This window comes from Pelodiscus sinensis, chromosome 6 (genome assembly GCF_049634645.1).
Source record: "Pelodiscus sinensis isolate JC-2024 chromosome 6, ASM4963464v1, whole genome shotgun sequence".
Lineage (NCBI taxonomy): Eukaryota > Metazoa > Chordata > Testudines > Trionychidae > Pelodiscus > Pelodiscus sinensis.
This window is the reverse complement of record NC_134716.1, coordinates 7,283,309-7,305,049: the sequence shown is the minus strand read 5'-3', so window position 1 is coordinate 7,305,049 and position 21,741 is coordinate 7,283,309. Positions and strand designations below refer to the sequence as shown.

At 41.9% G+C, this 21,741-nt stretch overlaps 1 long non-coding RNA gene across 1 annotated transcript in view; it reads right to left on the bottom strand.

Moving 5' to 3' along the window:
* The window catches only part of LOC142829795 (uncharacterized), a 178,088-nt gene extending 157,558 nt beyond the window's left edge, over window positions 1-20,530 (bottom strand). The window contains exon 1 of the long non-coding RNA XR_012904586.1: window positions 20,355-20,530. This is a non-coding gene — a long non-coding RNA (uncharacterized LOC142829795). The remainder of the gene's footprint in view (window positions 1-20,354) is intronic.
* Window positions 20,531-21,741: the final 1,211 nt, after the last annotated feature.

Sequence of the window (21,741 nt, the reverse complement as noted above, 5' to 3'; positions counted from 1 at the left end):
GGTATCCCGACATAGCAATACAGTCTAGACATAACTTATGATATGATAGAGGCCTATAAAATCATGACTGGTGTGGAAAAAGTGAATAAGGAAAAGTATGGCCGTTCTTATAATCTCATGAGTTCATCAAATCCAGTCCCCTGCCTTCACAGCAGGACCGAGCACCATCTTGTTGACATGCACACCTTGAAATATTACTTTTGAAGATGATTGGGTTTTCCTTTTAAAGCCTGCTCTAGACCTTAAAGAAAATTATCCACTTTATACAATTGGTTTTAATTATTTCATATAGCGCAGGAACCTTGCCTTTTTTAATACCAATATTATCCTGTAAACTGGACTTTTTAGATGTGAACTGACTCAGTCATCATAGAGAACTGCTTTTATTAGATGTACTTTTCTGCACACTGAGAACTTAGTTAAACCAAACAACTCTCTCTCCCTAAACACACACGTACATGTCAGCACAAGAAACCCAGCTTCCCTTATGAGACTGCCAGCTTTCAGAGACAGTAATTTGGAGTCACTTTACGGTTAGCCAGGTTATGTAATCACACGTTTTTCTTGTAAAAATGTCAATAGGCAGCTAGTCTGGTCAGCAAGGATCACCGTTACATTAAAGCATCTGAGATTTATTGAGAGACCTAATGAATTCAGCAAGGAAGAGAGAAGTGAAGTTTCTCTGACAAAATGGAACTGCTGGCACTTCAAAGCATCAGTTTTATAACCCAGAGCTCCATAGGAGAAGAGCTCTCTACGTAGATGACACCACTTTAAGGGCTGGGCAAGGCATAGGAGGCACCGCCATCTTAGTATCCCCCCCCCCCCCAACAGCAACTCCAAACTTGCGTGGGTCTGCTCCTTGTAACACGACCTTTCGGCCCAGTTACATACATTCCCGTCCCTTCCCATTCCCCTCCAATGCCTGACAGTTCTCCAGCTTCATCTTGGATGCTCAGTCCAAGTCCAGACTCACCAGTTCATACCCATGGTATTGGGGACTATATGGGCTGGTAGGGGAACCTAAACCCTATGCATTGGGTTCCAATTCATGGACCCTTTTATAATGAAATCTGATTTTGCAGACTCCCGGCTGCCTTCCTGATCCACTTGCTCTGCCTCAGGCTCTCTCTCAGCCTCTTCCCCGGCTCCCAACATATAACCTCTGGGCTTCCCCAGGCTCACCACAGAGTTCTTCAGTGCTCTCTCCCACCCAGCTGGCTTTGCTGACAGTTTTCTCCACTTCCCTTTCAAGGGAGTCCAAGAAAGGAGTCTCTCTGCAGCTCCTCCACCAGCACAAAACTATCCTGTGAAGACTTTTGTGATGATCTTAGGCCAGCAAGTATAAGTAGTATGGATTGGGTAAATGGACTGTAAGGTGGATAGAAAACTGGCTAGATTGTCGGGCTCAAAGATTGGTTCTGGGGCCGGTTTTATTCAACATCTTTATTAATGAGCTGGATGAGGGGACGGATCGCACTTAGCCAGTCTGTGAATGACACTAAGCTAGGGGGAGAGGTAGATATGTTAGAGGGCAGCGATAGGGTCCAGAGTGACCTACCCAACTTGAAGGTTTGGACCAAAAGAAATCGCACAAGGTTCAACAAGGACAAGGGCAGAGTCCTGCATTTGGGATGGAAGAATCCCAAACACTGTTACAGGCTGGAGCCCAACTGGCTAAGCAGCAATTCAGTAGAAAAGGACGAGGGGATGACAGGGGATGAGAAGCTGGATATGAATCAACAGTGTGCCCTTGTAGCCAACAAGGCGAACAACATACTGGGGCGCATTGGTAGTACTGTGGGAAGATCTAGGGAAGGAATTAATCCACTTTATTTGGTACTGGCCACCTCTGGAGTACTGCATCCAATTCTGCCCCCTCTATCCCTCCCATTACAGAAAGGCTGTGGACATATTGGAGAAAGACAAGCAGAGGGCAAGAAAATGATTAGGGGGCTGTAGCACGAGACCTCTGAGGAAAGACTGAGGGATTTGGGCTTATTTAGTCTACAAAAGAGAAGAGTGAGAGGGGATTTGAGAGCAGCCTTATCTACCGGAATAGGGGTTCCAAAGAGGATGGAGAGAGGCTGTTCTCAGCGGTGACAGATGACAGAACGAGGGACAATGGTCTCAAGTTGCAGTGCGAGAGAACTAGGTTGGATATTAGGAAACATTATTTTACGAGGAGGGTAGTGAAGCACTGGAATGGGCTGTGTAGGGAGGCAGTGGAATCTGCATCTCTAGAGGTTTTTAAGTTCCAGCTTAACAAAGCCTTGACTGTGATGATTAAATTGGGGTTGGGCCTGCTTTTAGTGAGGGAGGGGAGGAATTGCCTCCTTTTTTGTGGCATAGATACCCACAGTCCTTTGCTCCGGCTATCAACTAGGGATCTCCCAATACGAACATGATCTATGAGAGAAGACAAGGGTGAACACGCACTGGCAACTCTGCAATTGTCAATTTCTGCATGTCAACATTAGTTTCCTTGACAAAACTTGGCAGTGTGTAGGCATACCCTTAGAAATACCAAACACCCCAAGAGAGCCAAAAGAACAATGATGTGCAGGGTCTTTATTGTTAATTACGCCACACACAAGCAAAAGTGTTGACATTTTAATTTTAGAAACATAGGAATAGATCGATTGAATGAGAAGACCCACAGGAAGTGAAAGGAAATTTGCCCAGCAAACTTATTAAAAAAAATAAATGTAACACATTGTTATTAAGAAAGAGTTTTGCACGGGAGTATTTTTGGGTGACTTACATATTAAGCTAATATTTCAGGGCATGATCCAAATGTTAACTGTTGGGGACAAGGTAGGAAGACATTCTTATGAACTTTCTCTGAAAAAGTGCTTTGTGCTCCATTGAAGAAAAGGGCTATGTAAGACCAGATATCACTCCATTCGGAACAGGGAGTACTTGAAAACAGACATTTCAGAAGTGACTTAAGTGATGTAAAATTCCTGTGTGTGTGTAAGGTCAAGTCTCTTTCTGTGACCGAGAAACTCAGATTACACACTTTTGAATTTTGAGGTGCAAAACTAACCACTCTGTTGTGCAGGCATAGAAACCAAGGGTATGTCTACACTACAAAGTTAATTTGAACTAACAGCTGTTAGTTCAAATTAACTTTCATAGGCGCTACACATGCAAACCGCTAGTTCGAACTTAATTCGAACTAGCAGAGCGCTTAATTCGAACTAGGTAAACCTCATTCTACGAGGACTAACGCCTAGTTCGAATTAAGGGCTGTGTAGCCACTTAATTCGAACTAGATGGAGGCTAGACCTTCCCAGGTTGCCCTGGTGGCCACTCTGGGCCAAGCCAGGGAAACTCTTCTGCCCCCCTCCCGGCCCCGGAGCCCTTAAAGGGCGACTGTCTGGCTACGGTGCCCGTGCCAGGTGCAAGCCTGCCAGCACCCAGCCAGCAGACCCTGCACCTGGCACGGCACGAGCCAGCCACCTGCTGCCCCCCCAGCCCTCCACCTCGTCCCAGGACCAGGCTGACTGCTCCCAGGAGTCTGCCCAGGGCTGCAAGAGGCGGGCGCCCACCTGGTCTAGTGCGGAGATTGTGGACTTCATCGAGGTTTGGGGGGGGGGGGGGGAGGCCTCCAATGTCCACAATCTCCGCACTAGGCACAGGAAAGTGGCCGTCTATGGCAGGATAGATGCCAGCTTGGCCACCAAAGACCACATGCGAACCCAGGAACAGGTTTGCATGAAAATCAAGTTGTTCCAGTGAGACCCCCGACCCCGAGCTTAGAACATAAGAATGGCCATACTGGGTCAGACCAAAGGTCCATCTAGTCCAGTAGCCTGTCTGCCGACAGCAGCCAACACCAGCTACCCCAGAGGGGATGGACCGAAGACAATGAACAAGCCATTTGTCTCGTGCCATCCATCTCCAGCCTTCCACAAACAGAGGCCAGGGACAGCATTTTTACCCCCTGGCTAATAGAACTCCATGGACCCAACCTCCATGACTTTAACTTCTCTTTAAACTCTGTTCTAGTTCTAGCCTTCACAGCCTCCTGCGGCAAGGAGTTCCATAGCTTGACTATTTGCTTTGTGAAGAAGAACTTTCTTTTATTAGTTTGAAGCCTACTACCCATTCATTTCATTTGGCGTCCCCTAGTCCTTCTATTATGGGAACTAATGAAGAACTTTTCTTTATGCACCCTCTCCACACCACTCATGCTTTTAGAGACCTCTATCATATCCCCCCTCAGTCTCCTCTTTTCTAAGCTGAAAAGTCCCAGTCTCTTTAGCCTCTCTTCATATGGGACCTGTTCCAAACCCCTAATCATTTTAGTTGCCCTTTTCTGAACCTTTTCCAAGGCCAAAACATCTTTTTTGAGGTGAGACTACCACATCTGTACACTGTACTGAAGATATGGCGTATCATAGTTTTATACTTCCCCTCCTCATCCTTCCCCTGGCTTCCCCCTTCCAGCTCCCTCCTCCCAGGTTTCCCCCTCCTCTCTCCCACCCTCTCTCACCTCCTTTTCCCAGTCTCCCCAGAGGTTAATCCCCCCCCCCCCCCAGTTTTGTTCAAAAATAGAAACTATTTAACACGTGTCCTTTATTTTTTACATCATGAAGGGGTGGCTTGGGAGGGGTAAGTGGAAGGAGATGAGGGAGGAATGGGGCACGAGCCCCCGATGGGGAGGACTGGGATGGCTCTGTGGGCTCCTCGGTGTGGAAGCTCTCCTGCAGGGCCTCCTGGATTCTGACAGCCCCCCGATTGACACACCCCCCCCAGATGGCAGTCTGCGGCAAGTGCAGCCGGGACGATGGCCGAGTGCTGTGATGTACCGAGTGAGGGCACTCAGGGCACTCCAAGTCAGGACTGCTTTGGAGTGGTAGACAAGCAAGGAACCCTGAGAACTGTCTGTCTGGGGTGGGGGTCGGGTCCCTTTAAGCACAGTCCTCGGCTAGCCTGAGACAGCAGCTCCACATTGAGTCCTAACCTGATGCCCTGCTGGCACTGGTTCCGGCCAGCCTTAACTTCGGTTCAGGGTCCACTCAATGTGGACATGCTATTTCGAATGAACAAAACGCTAATTCGAATTAGTGCATCTAGACCTAAAAACTAATTCGAATTAGCTTAGTTTGAATTAACTAATTCCAATTAAGTTAGCTCAAATTAGTGCTGTAGCGTAGACATATCCCAAGAGATTGCAACCAACAAATATTCCGAACTATCCTGCCTCCCCTCGCCCCCAACACACACACACACACACACACACACACACACACAGGCTTAACAGAGGAATCAAAATTTATTTCCAAGCACACACACACACACACACACACACACACACACACAGGCTTAACAGAGGAATCAAAATTTATTTCCAAGCACACACACACACACACACACACACACACACACACACACACACACACACACACACACAGGCTTAACAGAGGAATCAAAATTTATTTCCAAGCACACACACACACACACACACACACACACGCAGGCTTAACAGAGGAATCAAAATTTATTTCCAAGCAATGTCATCTTAGAAAGAGACTCAACATGACAAATGGATTTTTAAGTATCAAGGCTCCTTCCCTGCTTTCTCCCCTCCCCAAATCAATTCACCATCGACCATTCTTAGCAACATCTTTGCCTGTTAAATACTGACTTTTCCTCATCTGGAAACTGCTTGGCTCAGAGCCAGAGTAAGTGAATTAGTTTGTTTGACTGTTGTTACCCCCAGAAAGAATCCTAACAATATGCAGCCTCCAAACAGAGCAATTCTTCATCTTGGGGTATCATTAAACTTCCTCAGGGAAATATACTGGACATATCATTTTAAGTGGTGCTCTGAGTTTTCCCGGTGATCCCTATCCTCGTACCTGCTTTTAAACAAGCCTATGGTGCCTACAAAATACACAAAAACATTTGCACACTGTAGTCAACTAGCTTTGTAAACAGCCCCTTGCAGTAAGTAATGGATCCTTACCAGAACCATCCCATTCAAAGGATGGTTTGGGGTAGCTGCCCTAGATCCTGTGCTTTTTGGGGGCCCCACAGTAGCCACCTCAACCATCCTATGGATGGGAGGGAATCAGGAAGATTACGGGTGCCTCCGTCCCACTGCCCCCCAGCCCTGCGGCTGTGGGACCCAGAGCGGCCCAGCAGCTTGGTTCACCACTCCTCCCTCTCCTGAACTGCTGCACCCATTTTAACCATGGCAACGGGAAGCAGTGCGCCAAGCCTTGAAGCACTGCACTTCCTGCTGCCGTGGAGAAGTGGGGTCCAGTGGGCTAGGAGAGGGTGGGGCGGTGGAGCCAGGCTGCTGGGCTGCTCCAAATCCTGGCATCCTGGTGAGTGCAGGAAGGGTCTCTGATCCCTGTTGACACCTCGCACCAGGTCCCCGTAATTCCCAAGCTCACGATTCTCGGGGGAGTGGAGAAGGGGGCGGAGAAAGGAGGTGGGGGCAGAACAGGGGAGGGATTGGAGGAAGCGGTGGGGTGGAGCAGAGGCAAGGTGGGGCAAGGGCCTGTTATGGGGTGGTATCTTGGGCCCCATGTCTAAGGACTGAGGGAGTTGCCCCAGACCCAGTTCCCCTTTAGGTAATCATTCAGACCCAAGAATACCAGGCATCATTTAGATCAAAAATAGAGTCCATGAGTTTCCTTTAAAAGGTACAGAGACCATTCTGTGGGACAAGGTTGGGGGGAGAGGGAAAGGTAACGGGCCCTTTGCATTACTGAAGCCCTTTCTTGTCCCTGAACTGGAGTGACTGCCAAGCTACACAGGCTGTAAGGATGAACAGGTTCACCAGTGGTGGCATACGGGTCTAGTATGAAGGCTCAGTAGCACAGCAGCTTTCGCATGTCATTACGTCAAAGCACAGGCCTGTTGAGAGCGTGACTGACTTGGCCCCTCAAGTTTACGCACAGGGGCCACATGGGCCCTTGTGAAAGCACTGGCTCCGTGTGGCTGCCTTGCCGGCCTGATAGCAAAGTGTCGTTTTCTGTGGCGTTACAAGCTCAGCGCCAGTGGTCAAAGTAGATCCACGCAAAAAAGCCAAGCCCATGGTGGTATGAAAAAAGGCAAGATGTGAGCCTCAGAAAAGTAACAGGAGCTATTAGAATTCATGTTTAGGTTTTGATAGAAGACATGTGTTTTAGGGAAGGAAACCCACGCCTCAAAATGGAGACTGTTTCCTTACAAGCACTTCAATTGAGTTTGTCAGAAAGAGAACCGGCTCTTTCTTATTATGGCGAAATCTATACAGCATTTCATGCAGTGTTGGTCTGAGGATACTGGAGAAACAAGAGGAGCAAGGTATTACCTTTTATTGGACTAACTTCTGCTGGTCCTGAAGAAGAGTTCTGTGGAGCCTGAAGGCTCGTCTCACTCACCAACAGGTGGTCAATAAAACAGGGGTTCTCATCTTATTCTTTGGAGCCCTTCCCTGCTAGGCTATGAAATCAATGGCTCACTTGAGCTACAACAGTTGGTTCTCTGCATATAAAAGCCAGGGCTAAATATAAAGGGGAAGCAAACACAGCAATTTCCTAGGGCCCCATGGCCTGTCTTTGGTTTCTGCCCCACGGGGCATGTTTCAAGACCCCACACTTCAGCCCCATGTGGTGGAGCTTTGGCTTTCTGATGTGAGCCCCAAGGAGTCCAATGCAACCATGCTAGGACCACCCCTGAATCTGTTCTTTGGGCATCCAGGGAGCCTGGCTATCCTGGTTAAAACCACTGCAACAACAATATTCCCCCACCCATCTTGGCAAATCTGTACTAAAACATATTTCAGATTCATCTCTCCATGTGAATCCCATAGAGTTCGTATTTGGTTCAACATTTAACAAGTCTCCCTAGAATGATGACTGTGTACACTTGCCTTTCATAGCTGAGCTCCAGCTGTTTCCTGACAGGTAAATGAATTAAATCTATTATTGTGAAAACACAGCACTCCAAATCTGGAACAGCTATGCTATTTTTTTCCTCCTAAGTTTACCCCTCCTTTTGGATAGTTTATCATCTAAATACTCTTGGTAATTAAAAAAATAGAAAAGGATTTGCTTCTCTATCCAACAAAAGCAAAACAGTCACTGCTCCGATGCTGAGAAAACAGCTCTAAATTTGGCCAGCCAAATAAGCATTTTCTGACAGAAAATGCTCTTTTGCCAAAATCACAGCTCCTGGTTGAAATTTGCTGATTTTGAGAAAAATGCAGAAGGAGAAATGAAAAGCCATTTAGTAAGGACAAAGCAGTCTTTTTTAAAAAATTTGTCACAATGAAAGAGTTTTCATTTCAAAATATTTCATTAATAAGTTAAGTTTGAAAATTAAAATGTTTTGATGTACCCAAGCTCATGGATTGTTATTAAATTGTTGTGAGAAATTTGTAAAAATGATGTTTTCATTTTGATTTGGAGTGCAGCAAATATTGGAGTTGCAGAAGTTCCCATGAAATGGAAATTTTGCTTCCCCCACAGCTTTATACGTTAGAGTTAAATTGGGCTTGAGGTGAGGGCTGCAAGAGACTGAGCTCAAAAGTCTTATGCTTTTCTCATCTATGGATAGGGCTTTTGTCCATTAGATTTTAAATGAGCTTAATGTATCAAGTTAGAGGTGTCTGTAAAGTCTAACATATATTCATGCATATAGAATCCATCTTGATTGTGTATAAGAGAGAGGGGTCTTCTTTTAAAGTTTCTATTTAGTCCCACATAAAAGGCTTTGCTTAAAAAAAAAAAAAAAAAAAACCCAAGGTTGCCACTGATGGAAATGAAAAGATAAAGTGGCCTTGATCTGTCAAAGCACCTGAACATGAGCCTATCTTTAAGCAAGTACCCACAGAAGTAAACGGGACATCTCATGCTTACGGGGTCTGATTTGTTTGTTTGTAGCACTTAACCAAAACAAAATTCATTTAAAAAAAGAGTTATTTTGAAATGAAACTTGTTCCAAAAACCATCAAAATAGAAGCTTTCAACCTTGTCAAAATAATTTTAATTCAAAATTTTGTTGAAATTCACAATCTTCTTTGAAACATTTCGGCTATGTGCATATGTTATTCAGTAATTCATTTATATTCAGCTCCTCAGTTTCTTTTTGAACCTATCAGAGGGGTAGCATGTTAGTCTGAATTTGCAAAAGTGGTGAGGATTCCTGTGGCACCTTATAGACTAACAGAAGTGTTGGAGCATAAGCTTTCGTGGGCAAAGACCCACTTTGTCAGATGCATGTAGTGGAAATTTCCAGGGGCAGGTATGTTTAGGAGGCAGGCCAATTCTCGCCCACAGACAACCCACCAACCTGAAGCATATTCTCACCAGCAACTAGACACCACACCATAATAACTAACTCAGGAACCAATCCTTGCAACAAACCTCGGTGCCAACTCTGCCCACATATATACACATCAGCAACACCATCACAGGGCCTAACCAGATCAGCCACACCGTCACTGGTTCATTCTCCTGCACATCTACTAACGTAATATATGCCATCATGTGCCAACAATGCCCCTCTGCTATATACATCAGCCAAACTGGGCAGTCTCTATGTAAAAGAATAAATGGACAAACCAGATATTAGGAATGGCAATATACAAAAACCTGCAGGAGAACACTTCAATCTCCCTGGGCACACAATTGCAGATCTAAAGGTAGCCATCCTGCAGCAAAAAAACTTCAGGACCAGACTTCAAAGAGAAACCGCTGAGCTACAGTTCATCTTCAAGTTTGACACCATCAACTCAGGATTAAACAAAGACTGTGAATGGCTTGCTAACTACGAAAGCAGCTTCTCCTCTCTTGGTATTCCCACCTCCAGATCAGCTACTAGAAGTGGGCCTCATCCTCCCTGATTGGATTCACCTCGTTATCTCCAGCCTGATTCTGGCCTGCATATTTATACCTGCCTCTGGAAATTTCCACTACATGCATCTGACAAAGTGGGTCTTTGCCCACGAAAGCTTATGCTCCAACACTTCTGTTAGTCTATAAGGTGCCACAGGACTCCTCGCTGCTTCTGAACCTAGTGTCTGCACTACAGCACAACTTCAGCTCCTTCTGAGACTCCATGCACGTCAATTCTTGCTGAGTGACAACATTAGATTCATGAAAATCAGAGGTAGGAATTATACCATGGCCAAAGCTAACAAGATAATTGGTAGAGTTGGTTGGGAATTTTCTAGCAGAACACTTTTCTGTGGGAAAATGCCAATTTGTCAAAAGCAGAAATGTGTGGATTTCAACAACATTTTTATTTAGAAAGTGTTTTGATGAGGTCAAAACATTCCATTCTGAAGAACATAGAGGGTGTGTCTACACTACATGGCTCCGTCGACGGAGCCATGTAGATGAGTTTACTAGACATAGCAAAATGAAGCGGCTATTTAAATAATCGCACTTCATTTAGATCAAAATGGCCACCGCGCTGTGCCGACGATCAGCTGATCCGGCACAGAGAGGCAGTCTAAATGTGCCGCGGTCGACAAGGGAAGCCTTTGTCGACCGCTTGAGGCATACCAGAGCGGTCGACAAAGGCTGCCCTTGTCAACTGCAGTGCGTCTAGACTGCCCCGCTATACCGGATCAGCTGATTGTCAGCACGGCGCAGCGGCCATTTTTATGTAAATGAAGCACAATTATTTAAATAGCCGTTTCATTTTGCTATGTCTAGTAAACTCATCTACATGGCTCCGTTGACAGAGCCATGTAGTCTAGACACATCCTTAGTGATTTTGTTTCAAAAACAACACTTGTGTTGTAGCACTTAAAATCAAAATGAAATTAATTTCAAAAGTCACCCAGTGTTGCTAAACCCTTCAGGCTTTGTGTGTGGTAGACACTTCATTCCAAGTCCCAAAACTAATTTTCCACAAATATTCACACTCATCAACATTCAGAGTAAAAAGAGAAGTAGAGTGAAAATGGCTGCACTGAAATGCCCTGTAAAATGTGCAGACAGTTCATCAAAATGAGCCCCCAGCATTGGTCCAATTGTAGCGATTACTACTGGATGTCGGCGTAGGTCTGTCGGAAGTATGCTTGTGTTGATGTATTGCTATGCCACTGACTATTTCTCTGATGGATACAGTAAAGTCTTTTTTCTAGAGCTGTCCCTTTCACAAGCATAATTCATATGCAAGTACAGGGCCAGGCGTGGATCTCACAGGAGTTCCTGTATAGGCAAGACCATGTTGTTTGGTGGACACGGATGCAGGAGACAGCTTCACCTCTCCGGCCACAGAATCCTGTTCCATGAAGTGAGGATTATGATATTGGCCTTCTTGATAACATGTTTTGAGATCTACCACCAGAAAATGCCAATGAAGAGCTCGCTATTACCACCATTTAATTCAGGAGTTACAGGTGCTGAATGCAAGTTTTCATTAAGGTCTTTATTTTATAGCTGAAGGCCACAACTTCAGGTTTGATCTTAAAGCAGCTGAGGTCAGTGAAACAATGCATCATAGACCCAGGATGACAATTGACCCTGTGAGTTCACAACTCACGTTAAATGGAATGTGCAGTACAGATTGCACCTCTCTAGTTCTACACCCTTTGGACCTGACTGGAGCCAAACCAGAGAATTTGCCAAACTACAAGGGGGCAGTATTGTCTAGCCACAATACCCACACTTCCACTGCTTACTCTGCTCTTAGAAGACATGTAGGAAGACAGTAGAGCTAAATAACAACAACACAGAATGTGGAGACCCAGGACTGGTGGCTATAAACACACGTTATGGGACTGGGCAAAAACTTGGCTACACATGATAAGTGGACATCCGGCTAAGTAAAATCATGCTGGACCAGAAAGTGCCAAACTGGAGAGGTTCAATCTGAGGTGAATATTAGATGAGTCATTTCACGAAGACACATTTTTCTACAAACTTACAGCATTTTGCATTATGACTTGGAAAAGAGTTATGTTCTACACCTAAAAGGTGTATCCACAAAATTATCTTTCAGTAAATGAAGTGTGTCTATAAATATAATTTTTAGTTTAAGTGACAGGGTTATGGTCCTGACTCTGCAACTAACCTGCTACAGGACCTTGAGCCAAGTAGCTTCTCTACATATCCCACCTTTTGCCTGACTTGTCCATTTATAACAAGCTCTTTGGGGCCAGGGCTCTCCCCCATGCTACATGGAGCCTAGAATTCAGCTCACCCTTTTACATGGAAATGTAATGCCAAGAGCAGTAATTAAAGATTCAATGAAAGTTGATGAGCAGTAGATAACATAGATACAATATTCTACATTACAGTAAAAAAACCAAAACAACAACAAAACATTTTAGTGAGGAAAAATATCCAGTTTTGTTCCTACTGAACCAAGCTGGCTCTACAGTATTGTACATTCAGTTCTGTGTGATCTGACGAATTCATCTTGAGTGGTTACGAGCATGGAGAAAAATTGCCTCATCAACTGTGAAACAGCTGTACAAACATCACAAGCCCTCAAAGTCTATTACATATGCAGCAATATTTTTAAAAAACCACCAAAAACCAGCAGAAAATAGTCATTTTAGCCACTATAAAATATAGCATATAAAATGCTATTAAAAACACAAAAAAATCCCATTTAGATATTCCATATCATTAAAATGGGAGAAAACACACACTTTTGCATACTAACACTCTATTTAGGGTTGGTCAATCACTGAATTGCTAATTAAAACTTTGGAATTTTCTTACAGTGCAATCTAATAAGTACAATGATTGTATGCCTATTAACACTCTGGGACTATAAAACTTTATTTTCATTAGTTTCTACTTTGATGTATGGTTTGTTCCCAGGATCTCTTTCTTTCAATTTCTCTTTCCTGTAGTAGGAGTACAGCTTTTGGGGTTTTTGTTAATTGTATTCGGGCACGGCAATACAATCTGGTGACTATGAGAACAGTACAAACTGTGAGAACAGTACAAACAGTGATGTACTTTTCAAACACCTGCAAAATTATTTCTCTTTCATCCATCACCATCAGTACCTAATCTACTTCTCTTTAAGAGATGCCAAGTAAACTTAAGAACATGCATAAAAATGGATTTTGAACTAAAATAAAGGGACAAATGCATTTGTTTTTTGCAGCTTCTGTGTAACCTCAGAGGCAAAACTGAAAAGAAAACAAAATGAAGCAATATACTGTGTTATAGTGTAGAATATACTATTGTTGCTTTATTATCCAATGCCTATACAGCACTAGTACTCAGATATAGAAGGAAAGTCCTGCCTTGAAGAAATTATGACGACGTAAAAGGTATTTCTAAGTTCAGCACTAGCCTCCAGATTGGGAGACCTGCTGTACCGTTAATTTCCTATTGGGTCTTGGGGGAGTCACTCAGATTTTAAGGTATTCATTGTGAATTAGGTGCTTATATAAGTGAAAACCTGACCTTTAGATTACACTATTTTAAGCATTTATATAGTTCCCACCCCTGTGGTACTTAAACACTTTTCACTAATATATTTATCTTCCCACAATACCAAAATGACAGGAGGGAATTGCTTGGCTCCCTATTTTATGAATGAGTAACAGAAACTTAGGGCTTACAGGTATCTGCCTCCCATCTAATACTTTTCAACATTTGTCCTGGTTTCTCTGTGCCTCAGTTTCCCCATTTATAAAATAGGGCACAAAGCCATCTTTCCCTGGGATGATAAATACAGTGTGAGGTACTCAGATACATGACCTGGTCTATTCTATGTCCAGCACCGGTAGGGGAATGAGGTATATTCTGCATCTGATGAAGTGGGTCTTTGCCCACGAAAGCTTATGCGCCAACACTTCAGTTAGTCTATAAAGGTGCCACAGGACTCCTCGCCGCTCATTCAAAACAGAGTATTTGAACTACAGCAGCTTTCAAAAAAAAGGGGCTTAACGTTTTCATGAACATTGTCACTTCACCCCAGAAATTGGAATGAAAAGCTTCATTGCAATTCTGAATGTCAAAAATGTTGGATTAGTTGGCTACCAAGCAGCGAAGTTTGTCACTTACTAATTCAAGAGGAAGGACAAGCATTTATAGGCATGGAATAGAAATAAGTGTCAACAAAAGTGAGGCGTCTTTCTGAGACTATAGCAATGATCTGTCATTGGTTTCTCTCCTTATGCCACCCATACTCCCTTTTCACACCAGTCTAATTTCAGGCCCAGCTATGACTCTAGTAGATAACAATGTCTATGTTTTGTTCAACTGTAGTGACAGCTTTAAAAAAACCAACCAAACAAAAAGTAACAGTCTCATACTTATCCTTTGAAAAGAAATCACTCTACAGGCTCCCTAAGTTTTGGAGAATACATCCAACAAGCAAAGAAAGAAAATGGAGTTTACATATCATGAAAACTAGCCTAACTTTGAGCTTGATCCAACTTTGATTGTCATCAACAGCAACACTCCTGTTGGCTTCAATAGGAAGCAGAGTATGTCCTTAATACCAAAGCTATAAACATATGGCAGAAGTCCCATGTTGCAGCCTCTCCCCGCATCAATTGGAAGTCTTTTATTGAAAGCAGCTAGGGATTTAGCCACCTTATCTATTGGTAAAACATCACTCCCACTTACAGTGCTTTATAAATCTTCAGTAGGACCTGACAACTTTGGTTGCTTTTTTATAGACTTCAGATGGATGCAAAACAAAAAAAACAAAAAGCAAAAAAAAAAAAAAAAAAAAAACACACCCAGCATTTTATTGGAACGGTAACATTCTCCAGATGGTACCTGATAAGAGAAGGTCACAAATACCTTTGCCACAATTAGATAATGATGCTTGATGCCCAGGTTACCATCTGTTCGTACTCTACTTGGACTCTTAAACGCAACACTTGCAAAGGTAGTTAAATTAACTGAATTCCATTCCGTATTGAATGGCCCTCATTTTGTTACCTGACAGTGAAGGATTCTTCACATTTAACAGCTGTCTACATTTGTTGCAGACATCCATTTGTCTTGATGCATGGAAATGCACTTCTCTTTTTCGAGAGGGTATTTAAACATGTGTTGCAAGATCATCGTCTCAGAACTATTGGTCCATTCCATTGAAATAACAAGACAGAGTGACAGTTTGTTGACAAAAGAAAAAAATGTCTCTCTCAGTCAGCTGCCAAATTGGTAATTCAGGTTCTTTAATGTAAGTAACAACTAGCAAAACAGCAACTGTACCCATCTTTTTTCAGAGTGGAGGAAAAGCCTCCATTTCATACTGCAAAACACAGTTACTGATTGTCTGGTTAACTGGAAGATTCAGCAGGACGTATTTTCTTCCTCAGGCCTTATCAGTAGATTTCATAGAATCCCAGGGGCGGAAGAGACCTCAGGAGGCCATCGAGTCCAACCCCCTGCCCAAAGCAGGACCAACCCCAACTAAATGAACCCAGACAGAACTTTGTCAAGCTGCAACTTAAAAACCTCTAGGGCTGGAGATTCCACCACCTCCCTAGGTAACCCATCCCAGTGCTTCACCACCCTCCTAGGAAAATAGTTTTTTTTTTCTCTAAAATAGTTTAATCATCTTATTTTATTAGAGACATTTGCAGCATTTTTGACTAAACGAGAGAGCTCTCTCTTTTTATAGAAGCTTTTCTTATGTGTCCTGATGTTTTGGAGGTGGAGTTTTATTATACCTAGCTAAAAAACAACAAATGGTCTGGTAGCACTTTAAAGACTAAGAAAACATGTGGATAGTATCATGTGCTACCACACCGTGTGTGTGTGTGTGTGTGTCAGACTCTCAGCTACCCCTGAAGCTTCTATACCTAGCTAGTTAGTTTTAGGTAGGCAAGCTCCTTTAAGCTTAATACCTCCACTGAACAGTGAACAGCTGTTCCACTCAAAGTTCTTTAAATATTTATAGGTTCCTGTAACAAATACTAAGGTGAAATGGGAGAAATGACTTTCCAATAGTGTCCCAGTAGCAGACTAGTTGACATGTGGGAGTAGAAACAAACAAGAGACCAAAATAAACATGCTGCACACACAAGATAGCAGACAGTCACACAAACTAGATAAGAAGCTTTAACTTACACCCTTCGTTTTGTCCAGCTGGGATGGCTACACAATGCCCTAATCTGGTCTCAGACCACATTTCCTTTTCTTTTGCATCACACCAATTTCCCACGCTCCAGTAGGTTTCGAAGAAGCATAGCAAAGTGACAGCTTTCTTTCAAAGCATAACAAAACTCCGCCAGAACTTGAAACCGTTTTCCTGCCCTGGCCAACACACAGCTAACATGAACACTGGGGACACAGTACCATGTACAATAAGGTGCTTTTTCTTGTTTAATAGATGCTAATTCTGTTTTCTTGCTAATGTTCTACAATGGTATAAACATGCTTCTTCCCCTTTGGAGTCACATAATAATTGTAGAAAGCTATGCTCAGCATTGATAATAGCCTAGTAGGAGAAGAGGGAAAAAGAAAGCTGCCATTCAACTAATTGTTCTATTTAATAAAAGGTGTCAGTGTTACTGAAAGTTCTTAACATAGGGAGTATTAAGCAACCTCAGAAGCAGTTTTTAACTCAAGACTGGATTGTTTAAGATATGATCTAATTCAAACAGCAATTCATTCAAGTCCAATGTCATGTGTTATACGATAGTTCAGACTACATGATCACAATGTTCCCCTCTGGTTTTAAAATCTATGAGTCCATGGACTTGGAATAGCTTTACCTTCCATTTCATGACAGATTTTTTCCTACATCCGATAAATGATCTTGAAGATATAGATGCATTTCTCTGGAGCAGCAGACCAGGGAAGAAGTGGCAGGCACTTGCTTTGCTTTCTCCTTCACAAAATATAATGCTCAATTACAACATGGTCACTTGGAAACTGAAACTTCTTGTTTGCACCATTGAATAAATCAGTAATGATCCCATAACTACATTGTCTATGCATTTCTAAAGTGTACATAAAGAAAATGTTGCCTTCACCTATTTGAGAAAAATGTATATAATAAGAGTTGAAATAGTGGGATTTGTATGCAGATCACCTATTTCCACGGTGATTCTGTAGTCACTTAGGGAACGTCTACATAGCACGGCTATTTTGGGATATCAGAGGTATCCCGAAATAGCTACCCTGCATCTTAATCTGTCCTTTATTTCGAAATATTTTTTGAAATAATGTACACGCTGTTTCGGCCTCCCTGTAACCTTCATTCCCCGAGTGTTAAGGGATGTTTCAAAATAGTGCGTTATTTTGAAATTTGTGCTCTGTAGATGTGCCAAATGAAAAATAACCTATTTCAAAATAGAATTGAAAAAAGATAAGAAATTTGTGTAGCTCAAATTGCACATCTTTTTTTTAGTTTAGGGTGCTGTGTACACACACTCTAAGTAATGTAGATATAGTTTACACGGAGTCTAGAATGAAATTTTTTTGTGGCATTCCCTACTACTTGAGTTCATGGTGAGCCTTTAGGGCATCAGCGACTCAGGCTATGTCTACAGTACATGGTTTTTCCAGGATTCAGGGAATGTGTCTGCTCTTCCAACTTTTTTTTTTTGAAAGAGCAGATGCATTTTTTCGGCATCCCTGTAAATCTCATTTTACGAGGAAGAAGGTATGTTTCAAAAAAAGGGTTTTTTCTTCTGACATTTGGCCCAGTGTAGACAGGCCAAATGTCGGAAGAGCCTCTTTCGAAAAAAAGCAGAAAAAGCTATGCAAATTTCAATTTGCCATAGTGTTCCTTTGTAAGACAGAAAAGAACTAAAATGTAATTCTATAAGCACTTTCAGTGGCACAGAATAGACATGGATAAACCAGACTTTATGGAAACAGTGGTAATTCACAAATGAACCCTTATACATAATGAGAAATAGAATACATTTTGGCATTTCAAGAAGAAAGATCCCTTACATTTGAGCTAAGACAACTGTGTGTTTGAGAGCTAGTTAGAATTGATTAAAACTGAAATTAAAGAGCATTACAGGATTCCTCTTTCCCCCAGAAGAACATTTCAAAATAAAAACCATTTCAAAATGTTTTGAATTCAATATCATTATTTCTGCCACCCTATACCCTTGCCCCCACCTCCAAACTTTTCTAATGGAAAAGCAAGGGAGAGATAGTAAAAGAGACCAGGGAAACTCATTTCTTTTCTTTCAAAATTAAGATGTTTGACTGTAAGGTTTATGGTTAAAAAAATCATTTTACTCAAACAAGTTTTCCATGTGTTTTTGACCCAAAACAACCTTAATAAAAAAAATAGATTACTCTATTTTTATAAGCTTGTTATAAAAGTAGAACATTCAGTGATCATTGTCTAGCTCCTAGGGGACCAATTCCAATTTGACATTTCAGTAATAGCTTTAGCCTGTAGAGGACTATGACAGACATGTAAGACTTGTCTCTCACTTCCATTTAACAGAGGGGTGCTTAATATATGCAAAGAAATATGAGTATAAGTATCACAGCTGCAGGATGCACATCCAGACTATTGACTTGCATATCCAAATACAGAGCCATAAAAATCAGTTGTGGATTTTTTTTAAATGGCCAAAATTGATAGCAAGCAATGATGTAGACACAAAACCAGCCTCTTTACATAGCTGTCTAATCAAACTGCCTGTTTCAAACTCAGTTTTAATGGTGTTATTAGGAAGAGTTATTGGCAGGGAACTCCAAGAGCAGACCATGCCTTGAAATACATTTTCGTTGAAAACACACCATCAGTTCTGATAACCTTCCCTCCCCCCCACCATCCCAACTTCCTCACTCTTGGAAACATCTGAAGCTAAATTGAAGTCTTTGCTGAACAACAGATGCTACATGTTGCTTCCAGAAAAGTTTCTCTGAAACACCTATGTTACAAGTTCACACCTTGATGAAATAAGTTACCTTTTTAGACTAAAATAGATACAGCTCAGGAGCACAAGAAGAATTGATCCTAAGTTTTGATATCCACCAAATGATAATACGTGAGAGCTTTATTAGCTGATGTCTACAAAATCTGGAGTGCTAATTTCAGAATCACCTGAAATTTCAGCCAGAATTTTACTAAGTGTCCAAGAAGTTACCATTTCAGTTCTGAATAATGAAGAACAAAATGCAACTACATAATGAAAAATGCACTGTGATAAACTAGCATCACATCCACTGGCAGCTAGAAAATATATTAAGGTACCAATGTTTTGTTTATAGCAACAAATAAAAAGATTTCTGCGATTATTATAAACCTTAGTAAGTGCCAACACAATTTACCTGGAGTTCTACAAAACAGATACTACAACACAATCTCTATCTAGACAGTTTGCAATATATACACTTCACAATAGAGAATATTAATGCCTGTTGAAAGAGTGGATTAAAATAATCAAATAATTTGATAGCAATACACCATGTCTCTAGGAAACAAGCCTTCAAATTCATCATAAATAGCAGACTGCAAATATCTCTGAACACCATTTTTATAGTCATACACATTGCTTTCCAAGTCCATTGCTTTCATTCTCCTTCCCCTCCAAACCCCCCTGCAATTTTAATACAGATGTGTAATTAAATATTAAGAAGTTAATACCACAATTTTGGATCGGAGTTTGATTTGCACTGAAAGTGTGTAGGACAGGATTTCAAAGCATTCCCCCACTTTAGTGAATTGCCCCCAGTGGATTTACACAAGGGCACACAGAGGCCAATTCTACACTGGCACTTTACAATGCTGTCCCTTCTGGCTCAGGGATGTGAAAACACACATACACACACCCCTAGCACACCAACTGCAGCTCTGTATAGCACTCACATAAACCAGGCTACAGTGCTGGGAGCTGTGCATGCAGTTCTGTTAGTTACTCCCCTAGCAAAGATGGTTTCCATGCACTGGTGGGAGAGCTCTCTCCCAGTTCTAACGCAGTTCACTACACTTTAAGCCACTGAAACAGGAATGAAGCTGAGAAGTGTCTCCAGCTATCTGGATTTTTGAGCCTCTCTCTCTCAGTACTGGACAACACTTGCTCCATCTGAGTATGAACCTGGCTAATGCAGGCCGATGTATTTTCTCCAGATCATAATACAATTACTATGGCCTACCCCACCTTCTTATGTTTTACCAACAATACCAGATTTGGGGCAACTTTCAGCAGCCTGGGCATTAATGGGACTATTTGAATGAATAAGTGTGAGTCAAAGGAAAACACAGATTTAGCTATAAATTAGTTTCCACCCACCAGTTTTCATCCAAGAAAGTTGTCTCCAAAAAGATCCTTTACGTTTTGTAAGACACTATACAAATAAGCGCAGGGTTGTTACAGTGGCATCCCAGTACTGTGGGAGATTTAAAGCTGAAGTAAGCATTGTAGTTAGAGAGCACACTTAGAAAGACACAGGAAAACATCTACAAAACAGACCCCCCCCCCCACTTACCAGTTCTAGATGTGCAGCTAGCACCACCATCATAAAAAGCTTCTTCCAATTTAAAATTTTAATGGAGTTGGAGGGTTTTTTTTCATAGTCTCTGTGTAAGGGAATGCAGAAGCAAATAACTCATCTCTAGACTTCTTTTTTTTAAAAAAATACACACAATGGAGTGGCTTGGTACAGCTCTCTTTGAAGCTATACAGCTTCACCTCCTCTCACTGCAGTGTGTTCTGTCTAGGCTTGGCCCTGTGTTCCCTGAAGTTAACAGGTGTTGTGCTGATAGGCAAAATTACTCAGCTTGTGTAAATCAGTTAATTGGCATTCATGGAACTATGTTTACTTGCAGCAGCTTAGAATCTGGCTCATTGGTTTCAGTGGACACAAAATGAGCAGACCTATGCTCTCACTTCTTCATTTTAGGCTAGATTCTGTGCTTAGATCTACCTAAGTAAGTATGTGAAGACTACCCTCCCAGAAGTCAAAGGAGCACAGCTCCCGAAACATATTTTACTTCAATAGACTGTAGTGCCCCTAAAAAATGTTGTTAACCAGGTTACATATTCAAAACCTAACGATGATATTCATCTTTTTAAAATAAGAGTGCTTTGTAGTTCTCCAGAATGCTAACACAGTGACTTTGAATGTAAACACCACAAAATCTCATGATATATATGTTAGTCTCCAAAGGTGTGTGTAGACCACAGGTTTTTTTTAAAAAAAGTGGCCTTTTTTTGAAAAAAATTCACCTGTGTCTACATTGCTGACGCTTTCTTTAGAAATTAAATCGAAAGAATGAGGAAATTTTTTCGACCACGGAAATCCTCATTTTATGAGGAATAATGCCTTTTTTCAAAAGTGCTTTTTCGAAAAAGGGTTTTATTGAATGCAAACAGTGCTTTTTCGAAAGAGAGCATCCAGATTGCCTGGGTGCTCTCTTTCGAAAAAGCGGCTCTCTTTTTTGAAAATACTGGTTGCTGTCAAGACTCGTTCTTTCGAAAGAGGCTTTTTCGAAAGATTCTTTTGAAAAATCCTCTTTTGAAAGAGGCTTGTAGTGTAGACTTACCCTAAGGGTACATCTACACAGCAACATTATTTTGAAATAACTAGCATTATTTTGAAATAATGTCAAAATACTAGCAAGCTAGAGGACTTCTTACTTCAAGTCCTGTAACCCTCATTGTACAAGGAATAAGGGAAGTTGGAGGAAGAGTGCTGTGCAAACACTCCCAATTTTGAAATAAGCTAATTGACATAGCTCAATTTGCATAGCTTATTCCAAGTTAAGCCCCGGTGTGTAGATGCATCCTAAAGGTATGTCTACAGAGCAGTGTTATTTTGGAATAATTAACATTATTCCAAAATAACATGGTCTGCATCTACACTACAAGCAGTT